The sequence below is a fragment of the Paramormyrops kingsleyae genome, chromosome 1 (assembly GCF_048594095.1).
Source record: "Paramormyrops kingsleyae isolate MSU_618 chromosome 1, PKINGS_0.4, whole genome shotgun sequence".
NCBI lineage: Eukaryota > Metazoa > Chordata > Actinopteri > Osteoglossiformes > Mormyridae > Paramormyrops > Paramormyrops kingsleyae.
The window spans coordinates 42397021-42410754 of NC_132797.1; the positions used below are offsets into that span (position 1 = coordinate 42397021).

Below are 13734 nucleotides of genomic sequence, written 5' to 3' on the forward strand. Positions count from 1 at the left end.
TCAACGAGATATAAACTGAAATACACGAGAAAGATACGCGGTCGATGATGCCCTCGTCCCCAGAGCGTCAATAATAGTCACTGCATCATATTTATCGCTTTCTATATTTATATAGTCACAGTTTTTCATTTTTCATTCCATCTATCAATAAACTGTGAAAGGGATTTTATTGTTGCTACTTTTCTTGCGTTTCAAACTGCCTTTCCAAAGTGATGGGTGTGGGGTGCAGTGACATTCCAGACTGATGGGCCATTGACAGTATGCAAACTACTACAGGTGTGAGGACACCTATCTCATCAATATTCATTGTGAAGACCACTGACTTTGAGAAAAAGAGTGTCACTCCAAAGTTCTAACACTTTAGTAATCAAACTACATAAAATTTCAGAATGTCACTTTCACCTATGTGTAGCCAACCCCTGTGTCTATAAGCTTCAGAGCTCAAAAGTCTTACCTAGAAATGTCTATAATGTGATCTTTTACAATTTCTCAGCATGTCTGAAAATAGGTTTTTGAAAAGTATATGTTAAAATTTTAACAAAAAATAGAATAACAACATTCTAAGAGGTCTCAGATTATTGGTGCTGAGTTTGTGCTGAATAAAAGCAAATGTATCACTTTGGGATAAATGTTTTTTAGATAGGTGAAATATTTTAAAATGTCAAGGCATGTCAGACTACCTCGAAAGTGGAAAAAAGGCCTCAGGCCCCAGGGGGTTAAGGTGATAAAAGCCCCCTCTGACGCCTGGTCCCAATTAAGGGATGCACTGAGGCGACGTAGGCCGTGCTCTCGGACCAGAGCCCTCAGGGGCTGTGTGAGCCCCGTGTAATCTGGAATGTAAGTGCGACTGTACCCTGTGAGACCTAAAAAGGACAACATATCTTTTACTGTAGTGGGTTTTGGGTGATGCAGGATAGCTGAACGATGAGCTGGGGAGAGACCTGTGCCTGCGCTGGACAACATTCGACCTAAAAAGGACACCACGGTCCGCGCAACCTGCAATTTATGTTTACTGACCTTGAACCCTTTTTCCGACTTTCGGAGCAATACTGACTGAGTAGCCTGTAGGGCCACCTCCGATGTTGGGGCAGCAATCAGGAGATCATTCACGTATTGGACGAGGGTAACACCGTCTGGGAGAGGACATCCCTGGAAAGCCTGCTTTAGGGCCTGATTAAAAATACCTGGAGAAAGGGCAAACCCTTGAGGCAGGCAAGTGTACCTCAGCTGACTGCCCTTGTAGGTGAAAGGGAATACGTCTCTGCAGTGCTCTGCTAAAGGGAGACAGATAAAAGCATTTGCCAAGTCAATGCAGGTGAAACATTTCTGTTGTGGGGTCAAATTAGTCAGGGCAACATATGGGTTTGGAACTGGAACAGTGGGGGTCAGCAGGAGGTTGTTTATGGCACGCAGGTCATGGGCCATCCGATACTTCCCTGTCCCGGCCTTTTCCACCGGGAGAATGGGAGTGTTCCACGGAGACATGGAAGGCTCCAACACCCCAGCCTGTAAAAGGCTGTCTATTGTCTTGGCTATCCCGTCCTCTGCTGCCTGCTTATGGGGATACTGTCTAAGCCAGAGGGGGCCTTCCCCTGGCTGAAGTTGAAACTGCACTGGTGCACAAGATATTAGGCCCACATCTGTGGGGCTGGTGGACCACAAGGAGTCTGGTAAAGATGCCAAGAGGGCCGCCGCTTTAGGGTGGTCCATCTTTTCACGCCCAGAATCTCTAGCTATCTGCTCATGCTGCAAGAGGGCTGTGTCCTGTGCTGCAACCTGTATGCAATAAGTACTGCAGGAGGGTGAATAGGAGATCTGTGGGATCTGGGTCTGTACCCAGTCCTTGGTCTCTCTGGCCCGTTTAACCATCGGGCCCAAATCTTTGGCCTGGTGCTTAGGATGGAGGGCTAGAGAGACATGTGGGACAGCCTCCTGCCCCATCATGAACCAGTGCCCTTGTTCGGGGGAAAGCACTGTGGCTGAGGCTACTCCTTCGGGACCCACGTATATATTCTCAGAGGCAACTTGCCATTGGCGGCCTTCCAGTTGCTCAGTAAACAGTTCCTCATACCACTCAGTATTTTCCCTATCATAGAAAAGGGTCACATGAGGAGGGTCAGGTGGGGGCACATAGGGCTCTAGGAGCGAGATCCAGGGCCGCCACGCTGAGTAGGCCGCCAGGATGCCAGTCAGGCTGGGCTCCAGTAGGCCCCAATAGATGTCTGCCAGGGCCTGACTCTGGACTGGCTGCACCAGCCACTGTCCCGAGCCCGTAGTCCGGGCGTCACACCGCAGACAAGTGCCTTCCAGCAAGGTAACCCCCAGTCCGTCTGCACAACACAGGATGGAGGCCCCCAGCCTCACCAGCATATCCCGTCCCAGGAAGTTCACTGGAACGGAAGAAGACGGGTGGAGAAAGGTCTGTTTTCCCACCTCTACCTTCACCGGCTTAGTCACTGGTAGTCTCTGTTCCCCCCCCGAGAAGCCCACAATGGTCACTGCTGAGGTAGACAGGTGATGTTGTTCGGGGACCACGTTAAGAATGGAATACGTGGCTCCCGTGTCTTCCAAAATGGCAGTTCTTTGTCCATGACCATGAGGGACCGCATGGAGTCTGCCTCCCCTGCGTCCTGGGCCGCTTGCGGGAACTGTCACTGAGCGGAGGAGGGGTCCCAGTCCCACTCCCCTTCGCCCATTGCCGGATTCTGTCCTCCCGTGGGAGCCGCCTGTGGGTTGGGGCCATCACCCGGTTCCCAGGAGGGCTTCTCCTGCTGCGCCCCTTGCCCGAGACCGGTGCTGGGCAATGCCTGGCCCAGTGTCCTTCCCCCCCACACCTAAAACAGGCACCTGACAGCGGTCCCCTTTGCGGAGTGCCCCTCTCCCAGCCCCGGCCCCTGTTGCCCCGTCCCAAGCCGCCTCGGCCCCTTCTCCATTGTTGGCCCCACCTTCCCTTTCGGTAGGTGGGTGGCCCATTCCAAAGGCCAGGCGGGTATATGGGTAGTCCCTCTGGGTACACCCCCGCCACCATCTGCTTTCCCTGCCCTTTCTTTTTAGTTTCATTAGCTTTTCGCCTTGCTTCGCCCACCTGCAGCTTAAGCCACTGTGTCTGCAGTGCCCTAAGGTCGCTCTCCTCCTTATCTGCTTCCTCCTTTGCCCTCTGCAAATGGTGCACTACATGCCGGTCCCACACCTGTGAGTCCGCTCCTGGGAGATCTGGGTCGTCCAATATAGCTGCCCTCACTCCCTCTGGGACTCCCTCCATTACTGCCCGTCTAAACCATTCCCGCTGCACCCCATCCTTCCCTGGATGGCACCCGGTGCAACGGGTCCAATCCTCTTTACACTTATCCAAATATTCTCTGGGGTGGAGCTTAGGATCCCATGTAAACTTTGGGATCGCTGCTCTGCTCGGGGCGGGGAATATCTCCCGCATGGCGTCACCCAAATCCATCACCACCGTCCTCAGACTCGCACTGTCTGCATATGTAATAGTCCCTGCTCTGTCTTCTATGTCCTGTAAGGAATGTTTAGTCATGCAACGGGCTGCGACCGCCCGGAAATCTCCCAGGGCAAGCTTCGTGCCCTGAGTGAATTGGTCTAACTTATTCATCCACTGTCCTCCTCCCTCAGCCGGGGGAGGCATTTCATCTGCTAACGCCTGCACATCTCCTATAGAAAAAGGTTTGTATCTCTCCTTTCCATCCCGTGCTCCCTGTAATAAGGGGAGCTGCTTCGGCCTTTTGGAGCGCAGGCCGTATCTATTTTTAGACGGGCCCTGCACCCCCTCTGTGTAGTTATTACTCAGTCCTGGTATCAGTCGCTCCTTTAAGTGTTCGTCGTCAAATTCCTCTAACAGTAGGTCCACCTGTGGTTGTTCCCTCATTACTCTGTCAAAGAATGCTGACTGCTCTAGTGCCCGTGTACAGTCCTGTAATTCTGGCCTGTCTTTTTTCACTTGACTGGGGGGGTCAGCCTCGGCATCCGAGCCCCCAGACATACGCTGCCATGCATCCGTCACCTCCTTCTCCTTACCTTTGTCCCTGCTTGCCCCTGTCACTGCTTCCTTCACCACCTGAATCTGCCTTACTAGGGGCTTCCACACTTTATTTTTAGGAGGTGCCCATCCTCCGTCATGTAACTCTCAATCAAACTTGTGGTCCATTTTAATTGGACCGGCTATGTTAGTATTATTTTATTAGTATTCTTAGTAGTTATTTATTATGGTATATTATTTTTTAGATTTATCTATTTATTATTTATTTATTATCTTTCCTATCTATTATTTTTATTTATTTTTATTATTATTTTTCTTTTAGTATTTTCACCTAGGAGCGCTTTTGCCTCTGGGTGTGGGTTCACCCAACCACACTTAGTGCACCTTTTTATTGTAGTGGAATGTCCTACTATTAAACACCACCAATACATGAAACAACAATTTCACACACACTGAGCCTGCATTCACACGTAGCTTACTGCCGTGTCTTCCCCTGAATAGGGCGCACCTCACAAGCTCAATCCCAGCCAAACCAGCTGGGAGCGAGTGATAAGCACCCAAGACAGGAACAGCCCACAGCGTTGCTCACACACAAATCAGCAGCAATTGCTTTGAGACTCCCAGTCTCGGGATTCCAACCTGGTACTTTTGGGGATTTTACCCCAGGGACTCCAACCCGGTACTTTTGGGATTTTAACCCAGGGACTCCAACCCGGTACTTTTGGGATTTTAACCCAGGGACTCCAACCCGTTTTAGAGAGGGGGACCTTATTCCCTCTTGCCAATCTTGGGTTCGGGGGTCCTGAATTCCCCGGGTATCACACCCAGCTTCTCTACCGCTCGTCAGCAAGTAGTGGGGTTGCCACACCAAGGACAACGCGGGGGTCCCGGACCCTCCGCTCCTTAAGGTCCTACTCTACGGCAGGGTTCCAAACCCTCCGTTCCTTAATATCCTATTTTACGGCAGGGTTCCAAACCCTCCGTTCCTTAATATCCTATTTTACGGCAGGGTTCCAAACCCTCCGTTCCTTAAAATCCTATTTTACGGCAGGGTCCCGTACCCTCCGTTACTTAAAATCCTACTTTCTCACACACTCTCTTGCTGCATACTCTCCCAAAGCACAATGCATACACATCACACGACACAGTACATAAACCCCATATACACCTGGTACCCGCAGCCTCCTCTTTGTGCTAATTTACAGACGGGCCACTGGACACTTCAAACTGCTTCATTTGAAATTTCCAATATGCAGATTTCGACTTAACTGGCTCTGCTCACCTCTCTCACTCGGGCCCGCAGTTTTCGGTGTCCTAGTAGGCGGCGTCACTTTATCTGAATCCTGGAGAATCTCCTGCTCATCCCGGACGAGCCCCCAAATTGTTGGAGTCTGAGTTCCGCCGGAGTCCGTTGATGAGAAGAGATTCACTGCACAGTCGAGGAGTAGTTGCAAGTCACCAGTTTATTCTCTGACAGATTGCAATCCGGGAGCAACCATCTGACATACATTCAGCATGTACAGGAAGAAGCTCAATCCATAAATATTGGGGCTGTCCCTTTATAGGCCTTCTGGGGTGTCGCCCCCCCCCCCTTCTCTGTAATTTTCCCTTCGCGTGACGACAACACATCTTGACATTTGCTCTAGTTAGCCAGTGAGTACATGTTCCTAATTGATCAGTAAGTACGTGTTTCCTTCTTTTGTTAAGCATAAGCAAAAATAAGTATCCGTTCTATGGTGGGTTCCTGTTTTCCTCGTGTCTCGTGCCAGGTCGTCCTGACCTGCTGGCGTACCGTCAGTTCCCAATTTCTCCAAACTGGGTGGGGTGAGATCACCCCGTCCTACCGGGCTAATATCAGTTCCCAAATCTGATGTCTACATTATGTTAGACATATTATTAGAATTAGTAAGTAAATTATGATATGATTAACCCCTCAGTGGCTGGGGTCTTTCAGGATGTTCTTGGTTTTCCTGAGACAGCGCGTGCTATAGATGTCCGTTATTGCAGGGAGTGGTGTGCCTGTGATCTTCTGAGCTGTTTTCACCACCCTCTGCAAAGCTTTCTTGTCTTGAGCAGTGCAGCTGCCGTACCAGGACGCAATACTCCCTGTGAGGATGGACTCCACAGTGCACCTGTAAAAGCTGGTGAGGACAGAGGTGGACACCCCAGCCTTCTTTAGGCGTCTGAGGAAGTGAAGTCGTTGATGGGCTTTTTTGGTGACCGCTGCTGTATGGTCTGAGGACTTGAGGTTGGCACTGAGGGTGACCCCAAGGAGCCTGAAGCTGCTGACCCTTTCCACGGCACCTCCTCCGATGTAGATAGGGGGATGAGCTGCATCCTGCCTCCTAAAATCCAAAACCATCTCCTTGGTTTTGCTGATATTGAGAGAGAGGTTGTTCTCCTGACACCACTCTGCCAAGAGTCTCACCTCCTCTCTGTAGTCCGTCTCGTCGTTGTTGCTGATCAGGCCCACAACGGTGGTATCATCAGCAAACTTGATGATAGTGTTGGAGCTGTGTCTGGACACACAGTCGTGTGTAAACAGGGAGTACAGTATTGGGCTCAGAACGCTTCCCTGTGGTGTGCCAGTGTTGAGGATCATTGTGGTGGAGGTGTTTTTGCCGATCCTCACATGCTGTGGTCTGTTGGTGAGAAAGTCCAGAACCCAGTTGCACAGAGTAGCACTGAGTCCCAGCACCCGCAGCTTCTGGATCAGCTTGGAGGGAATAACTGTGTTGAATGCAGAGCTGAAGTCCACAAACAACAGTCTGGCATAGCAGTTCTTATTGTCCAGGTGAGCCAGGGTGGTGTGGATGGTGTGTGAAATGGCGTCGTCAGTGGATCTATTGTGACGATATGCAAATTGGAGGGGGTCCAGACTGGTCGGAATAGAGCTCAAGATGTGCCTCATTACCAGCCTTTCAAAGCATTTCATTGTGATGGAGGTTAGTGCAACAGGCCGAAAGTCATTAAGGCAGCTGGCTTTGTTCTTCTTGGGAACCGGGACAATGGTGGTGTTTTTAAAGCAGATGGGGACAGTTGAGCTTTGCAGGGAGGTGTTAAAAATGTCTGTGAAGACGGCAGACAGCTGCTCGCTGCACACCTTCAGTACACGACCCGAAATTCCATCTGGACCGGCAGCTTTGCGGATGTTGACTCTGTTAAAGCTGTTCTTCACGTCCGCAAGAGACACGGTTGGAGTGACGTCATCATGCAGATCTGCCGGAGCCCGCTCTGGGGGGTGAGAGTTAGCGAGCTCAAAGCGTGCATAGAATGCATTCAGTTCGTTTGGGAGTGATGGGCTGGCGGAAACGAGTGAGTGAGCTCGTGGTTTGTAATCCGTCAGCGTCTGAATCCCCCTCTGCATCTGACGCGCGTCACGTGTGCAGTTAAACTGGGAGTCCACTTTACTGCTGTACTCCCACTTCGCGCTCCTGATGGCTTTCCGGAGATCGTATCTGCATTTTTTGTACAGGTCCGCATCTCCGGACTGGAAAGCATGCGTGCGCTCGCGGAGCTTACGCCGGATGGTAGCGTTAACCCAGGGTTTCTGGTTGGTGAATGTCCGTACAGTTTTAGTGGGGATGCATTCCTCTACGCAGGTCTTAATGAAATCAGTTACCGCAGTGGTGTACTCGTCCAGGTCAGAGGATGAGTCTCTGAACATGTCCCAGTCCACACAGTCAAAGCAGTCCTGAAGTTTCTCCTCTCCCTCCCGTGTCCAGCGCTGCACCGTGCGTGTCACCGGCTCCTCGCGCTTTAGTTTCTGCTTGTAAACAGGCAGTAACAACACCGCGCTATGATCGGAGGCACCCAGAAGCGCGCGAGGCAGAGAGCGATATGCACTCCGATGTTCGGTGTAGCAGTGGTCGAGCGTGTTGTTTCCCCGAGTGGGGCCGGAGACATGTTGGTGATATTTTGGGTACACAGTCTTAAAATTCGCCTTATTAAAGTCCCCAGAGACAATGAACAATCCATTCGGCTGCGCATCCTCATGGCTGGTGATCAGCTGGTAGAGTTCACTCAGAGCACGCTGTGTGTTCCCTTGCGGTGGGATATATACCGCGGTCATTAACACTGCGCTGAACTCTCTCGGCAAGTAGAACGGCCGGCACTTTATCAGCAGGTACTCGAGGTCCGGAGTGCAGTTCCGTGCAATAATTTCCACATTCGTGCACCATGAGTTGTTGACGAGGAAGCACACACCACCCCCTCGTTTCTTCCCCGACATCTCTGTCCGATCAGCCCGATGGATTGTGAACCCCTCCGGTTGGACTGCATGGTCTGGGATGCTCTCGGTCAGCCACGTCTCCGTGAAGCAGAGAACACAGCAGTTCCTCAGTTCTCTGTGGGATAGGAGTCTTCCTCTGAGGTCGTCCAATTTGTTGTCCAAGGACTGGACGTTTGCCAGGAAAACGCTTGGCATCGGTGGTCGTAGTCCGCGGGGTTTCAGTCTGACTTGCACCCCAGCCCTTCGGCCCCGTCTCCGCTCGCGCGTCCTTCGTGTGCCTCCAGCTGGGTCGCGTCGGCTGATGTGCTCGCGGGTGAGTAGCGAAGTCACCTCAGGGTCTAAAACAGCAATTTTTCCATATTGCTCGCTAATATTTAAGAGTGTTTGTCTATCATACTGGATTAGACTACTCGCTGGCCGTAAACTAGACATTACAAACAGGACAATATACGCAAATATACGCAAAACAGACAAATCTGCGAGGAGCGGCATTCAACACGTCACCACTCTACGGCGCCGAGTCAAAGGACTATGTGTGAAAATGTGAAAAACTAACATTAAATAACACAGGCATATGATCTGAGAGTACAAAGTCAGAGATCTCCAAGTTAGTAATAGGCAGACCATATGACAGAACAAGGTCCAGTGTGTGTCCATGCTCATGTGTAGGACCAGTTATGGACTGCACCAGGTTAAAAGAGTCAATAAGGTTTAAGAAATCATTTACCAGTGGTTTATCAGGACAAAACACATGTATATTAAAATCTCCAACAATAAGAACATGATCATAGTGGGGCATAATCCCAGATAAAAAATCAGAAAAGTCATTTATGAAGTTCTTATTGTATTTTGGGGTACGATAAATGACAGCGCAAAAAAACGGATTTGTGCGACTCACCTCAAACGAGGTTAGTTCAAAACTAGAAAATGAGGACTGTAGGAAGCATTGCTTACATTTATAATCCTTTTTATATATGGTCGCTGTGCCTCCACCTCTGCCTGACGTCCGTGGCGAGCTAAAACAGCTGCAATCCACTGGTAAAAGTTCAGATAGAACACTGGTCTCACCAGCACTCACCCACGTCTCAGTCACACATAGAAAATCCAGGTCACAGGAGCCGAAAAAGTCCCGAAGAATAAAAGTTTTGTTTAAAATCGATCTGGCGTTCACTAGTCCAAACCTGTTAGGAGCTTGAGTTGGAGCTTCGACAAGTCGAGCGACCCGACGCAGCGGTCTCAGTGTTTGTGTGCGACAATATTCACGGCGGGGGTTTAGCCGGGGAGGGCATGGGCAGCGAGGCCGAAGAAGACCATCAAAACCGGCCACGGGTACCAAGCAGGCATCAACCGGATCCAGGAAACGCTGAGATACAAACAATCTTGGGAACAACTCGTGCGCTGGTCGGACAATCATAGAGAAATTTCTTAGGGAAACCTTCAGCTTCACCAGCCATCCACTTTGTTTACCCCGGTGGCGACGACGCTTTCGACGGGAAAATAACGTGGGAGCCCGGTAGAGGTAATCCGGAATTTCCGATACAACTGGGGGCACAGGTTGCCCCAGAGCAAAAATTTGCTGCTCAAAGCTTGCTCTTCTACAGCTCAGGAAACAAAATTGAGATTCTGATTTCAGCCTCATTTTAGTTTCCATTTTGTGTGGTTTGTTTCTGATATGTTTCTCCTAAAATTCACTAGGAGAAATAGATGAGACAGGACAACTAGCAACAGGAGTCATACTTGAGACTTAAGGGAGATGGCTCACTAAACTCAACTCAGTCTTATTAATGGCTCATTTTTTCTCCTTAGTAAAAGAAAATGAGCAGTACTAGAGCCACTACGGAGAAACAAATCCCCACACCCACACATACACACAAAATCAATATTACAGTAATGGACACTTTTATAAATGCTGAAACAATTAAGGCCTTTATTAAAACAGCCAAGTTTACAACACTTTGCACATTGGCACATTAATTTTTAACAGATGAATAGCATATTACCACAAATTTAGTGTCCATCACTACAATGCAAACGCTCCAAATCCTACCAAATACAGAACCCACCCACTGGTATTGTGTGTGGGTCATTGGTATTGCCTGAGAACATTGAGGCTGGTACAATGGCTGAGTAACAGGCAATGACCGTGTAGGTTGAGGCTGATACTGTGGGTGGGTAGAAGGAGATGACTGAGCAGGTGGAGGCTGGGACTGTAGCTTATAAGGCAGAGGTGACTGAATAGGTGGAGGCTGGTTGACACTGCACGCCACAGAAATTGGGTATTGCTGTGCAGAGGTGGATTGAACTACCTGAGGCAGTGATGGGAGGTTGTAGAATCTCTCAGCAGCAGCATCTTTTGTTTTTATGTCCTTCCTTGTGCCCTTCTTAGCATCCACCGTCTTGTCAGCTGTTCCAATATAGTCCACTGTGGCACTGTAGAACTTGTTGTCAGACCATCTTGCCAGTACTACATCTCCTGGCTTCAGATCTCTGAAGCAAGCAATGGGTTTATCATCTTTCTGTAATATATCACCTTAAAAAATTCTTAAAAAGCCTTAAAAATTTTTGTAGTGTATCCATCCTCAAATGTCAAAAACACAAAAAGACCTTAAAATGAAGACAGAGTGAATAATGGAGATTTTACTACATCTTAATTTATAAACTACTCAAAACAGGGTAGGGTGATGCCTAATGAACTGTCATATCACAATGTTCAAAATGAAACAACGTGATGAACGATGGCATCATCTCAGAGTATGGGGAGATAGGTAGTATACAGAGTACTGAGGAAAACCAGCGTTCACAATAAAAGTTAAAATCGACAGAAAGCTGCCGTCTTTCCTGTGCGATACAGACCCAATTCACTGCAGCCAGAGCCTATTACTCAGCATTCAACCTCCTGCTCTCCATCATTACTTTTATGGTTTTGTTGCAGCCAAATTCACAATATAGTTGGTCCCATTAGCATATTTCTGTGCCTGTTGTCAGACAATGTTGTATGAAACAGTGTTTTATCATAGCCCAAATCATATGAATATGGGCATGTCCATGTTAGTTGGCTTTGGGTCTGTTATTTCAGTATATAATGTTACAATGATTTAATATGCTGCAAATGAAACAGCTTCTTATGTTTATTTATAATTCATGTATGCTACCAGGTAGAGTGCACTCAGTCCACTGTGGCCCCCACCCTAGATACTAGGTATCATCTAAGATTTTGGTTGCCATATCACCAAAATTAAAAGTTAAAATAAAAAGATTTTAAGAAATAGTATAAAAGAGTTGTGCAGTAATGTAAGAATAATTCAATTACCATCTTGGTCATCTTTGGATGAGCCAGGATTTTGTTCATAAAGTCTCATCTTCTTTGGTGGGTAGCGTGCTCTTTTGGGCAAATCTTTTTCCCCTGGCAGGCATTCCAATCTGTGAATAACAGTACAGTATTTCAATTTTAAAGTGGTTCTTATGTTAATTCAGCTTCAATTTTTTTAATTTAATATTAAAAGTACATCTCATAAGTTGTTGCAGCAATTTTTGGTTGATACCATTTGCTACACAGTTTTGGAACTGAATTTAACCATATTATAACAGAAAAGACATTGACATTATATCAGTGTCCATTCATCCGATGAGTAGTTGTAGCACGTCAAAGTGGACCAAATTTTTTGAAACGACGGGAAAGCACGAAAATCTCAACATAAATTACAAATTCGAAAACGAGCCAGGAAAGGGGTTTCTCCTCTACACCATAAGAGGGAATCACCATGGAATACCCAAAAACAGTCAATCCACAGCCGAGTTTTTGGGGGAAGCCCATGAGCAACGTATCAAGCGCCCAGCAGGTGCAGCTGGAGAAAAAGGCCGCCGCCGATCGCGGGGATTGTAACATACCTAATATTATTACTTATACAAAATACGTCTACGAATTTTTTAAAAAGATTTTTAATTAACAAAAATCGTTTACATATAACAAACATGTTAGATTAGAAATGCATATTCAGATAGATAGTGACGTTCTCTTAACCTTTATTATTTTACCTCGACAAAGTCACATTTTTAGCTCAAATGGCGATTATGTTTTATTGATTCTAACTCTATTTAGCTCTATAACAACATATTTGCTGGGCCGGCTCGATTTTCATAATTATTACCTTGATAAATCTACAGTATTAAGGATTTTACTTTTCCAATTAGCATTTAATTGCAGGCCTAATCACATTATGAAATACTGCGATGTAATTTTTCAATATGTGCAGCCCTACATTGATGGCTAAATTAATTCGTTAGTCTTAATACGCAATTGTAATTCCAGTTTTGAAACAAGACAAAAACTAATTTCTCATCTATTTAACAATAAAATCTTGACGCTTCTTAAAATTTCTACTGTAGTTTTAACGTCATTAACGGATTAATACGCGAATAAGCCAGCGACCCTATTTATCTCAGCAGGGCTCGCGACCAACTGAGAGCTAGGCGTACGTACTGTACACCTATCCAAAGTTACAAACCTGTGATTAATGGGTGCGAAAATCAACGCATCTTGCATATGTCGGATTCTAATGATTAAGTTACAGCTATAACTGAAAAGCTACAACCTCCATTAAAATAGAGTATTTCGGCCGAAGTCGTCGGCTTCCCGCAGTTTTCAGAAGACAGCCTGCAGTAATTACTATTTGCCGCACATGCCGACCAGATTTCAAAAAGTATTGTAACCAACATAAATACAAAACTTCACTCAAATTATATTCAACAAAAAATTATCTTTCTTTCTTTTACGAGGCAGTACCTCTCTCCTTCGTCCCTCGCATCTTTCGCGCTCACTTAACGGTCACAGCTTAAGTCAGCCTAATTTGTAAATTAACCAATCACGATGCACCATGTGTAATAGATAGCGCTCTTCACCAATGACATTTTCTAATTCTGACATTGTGCCTATACAGTACATCAGCCAGAAGGTTCACAGTTCAGAGTTTTTTGCGCCAAGTTTGTACAACTTCAGAAAGCGGTAAGTGGATATAAAACCATTAAATATTACTTTTTTTTTTTTTTTCCCCTGTCGTGTCGGCAGTTAAGCAAGCAGGATGTTAGTCTGGGTGCCTTATTGTGCCAACACTTTTATTTTAACAAGTGGAGCTTCGGATTTAAGCTCCTCTTGTTACTTGAGGTATACTCTTTATTAATCAGTTATATGTCAATGCGCCACAAAGCCGGAGCTGACAGGGGGGGTTAGTGGGAAAAAAAAATCGAGAGAGAAAGTGAGAAAGGAGAGAAAGGGGTGAGAGACAGTAAAATAAATAAATGCATAATAAAAATAAAATAAAATAAGGAGGGGGGTCAGAGAGAGAGAGAGAGACAGGGAAAGAGAAATAATACATAACAAACAATAGAACAAAAAAGGAAAGAGTGATGAGGACAGCTTCTGCATCTTGCTGCTTTACACCGTATCATCACACCAGCTGCTGTATCTGAAAGATAAGATCCAGGGACACACACAAACAGTATACACACAAAG

At 46.9% G+C, this 13734-nt stretch overlaps 1 long non-coding RNA gene across 1 annotated transcript; it reads right to left on the minus strand.

Moving 5' to 3' along the window:
- Nucleotides 1-9810: 9810 nt before the first annotated feature.
- Nucleotides 9811-13142, minus strand: LOC140592524 (uncharacterized). The gene is made up of 3 exons (XR_011992839.1): nt 13009-13142; nt 11536-11645; nt 9811-10712 (listed from the first exon to the last, which is right to left on the minus strand). It is a non-coding gene; the product is annotated as an uncharacterized lncRNA (long non-coding RNA).
- Nucleotides 13143-13734: the final 592 nt, after the last annotated feature.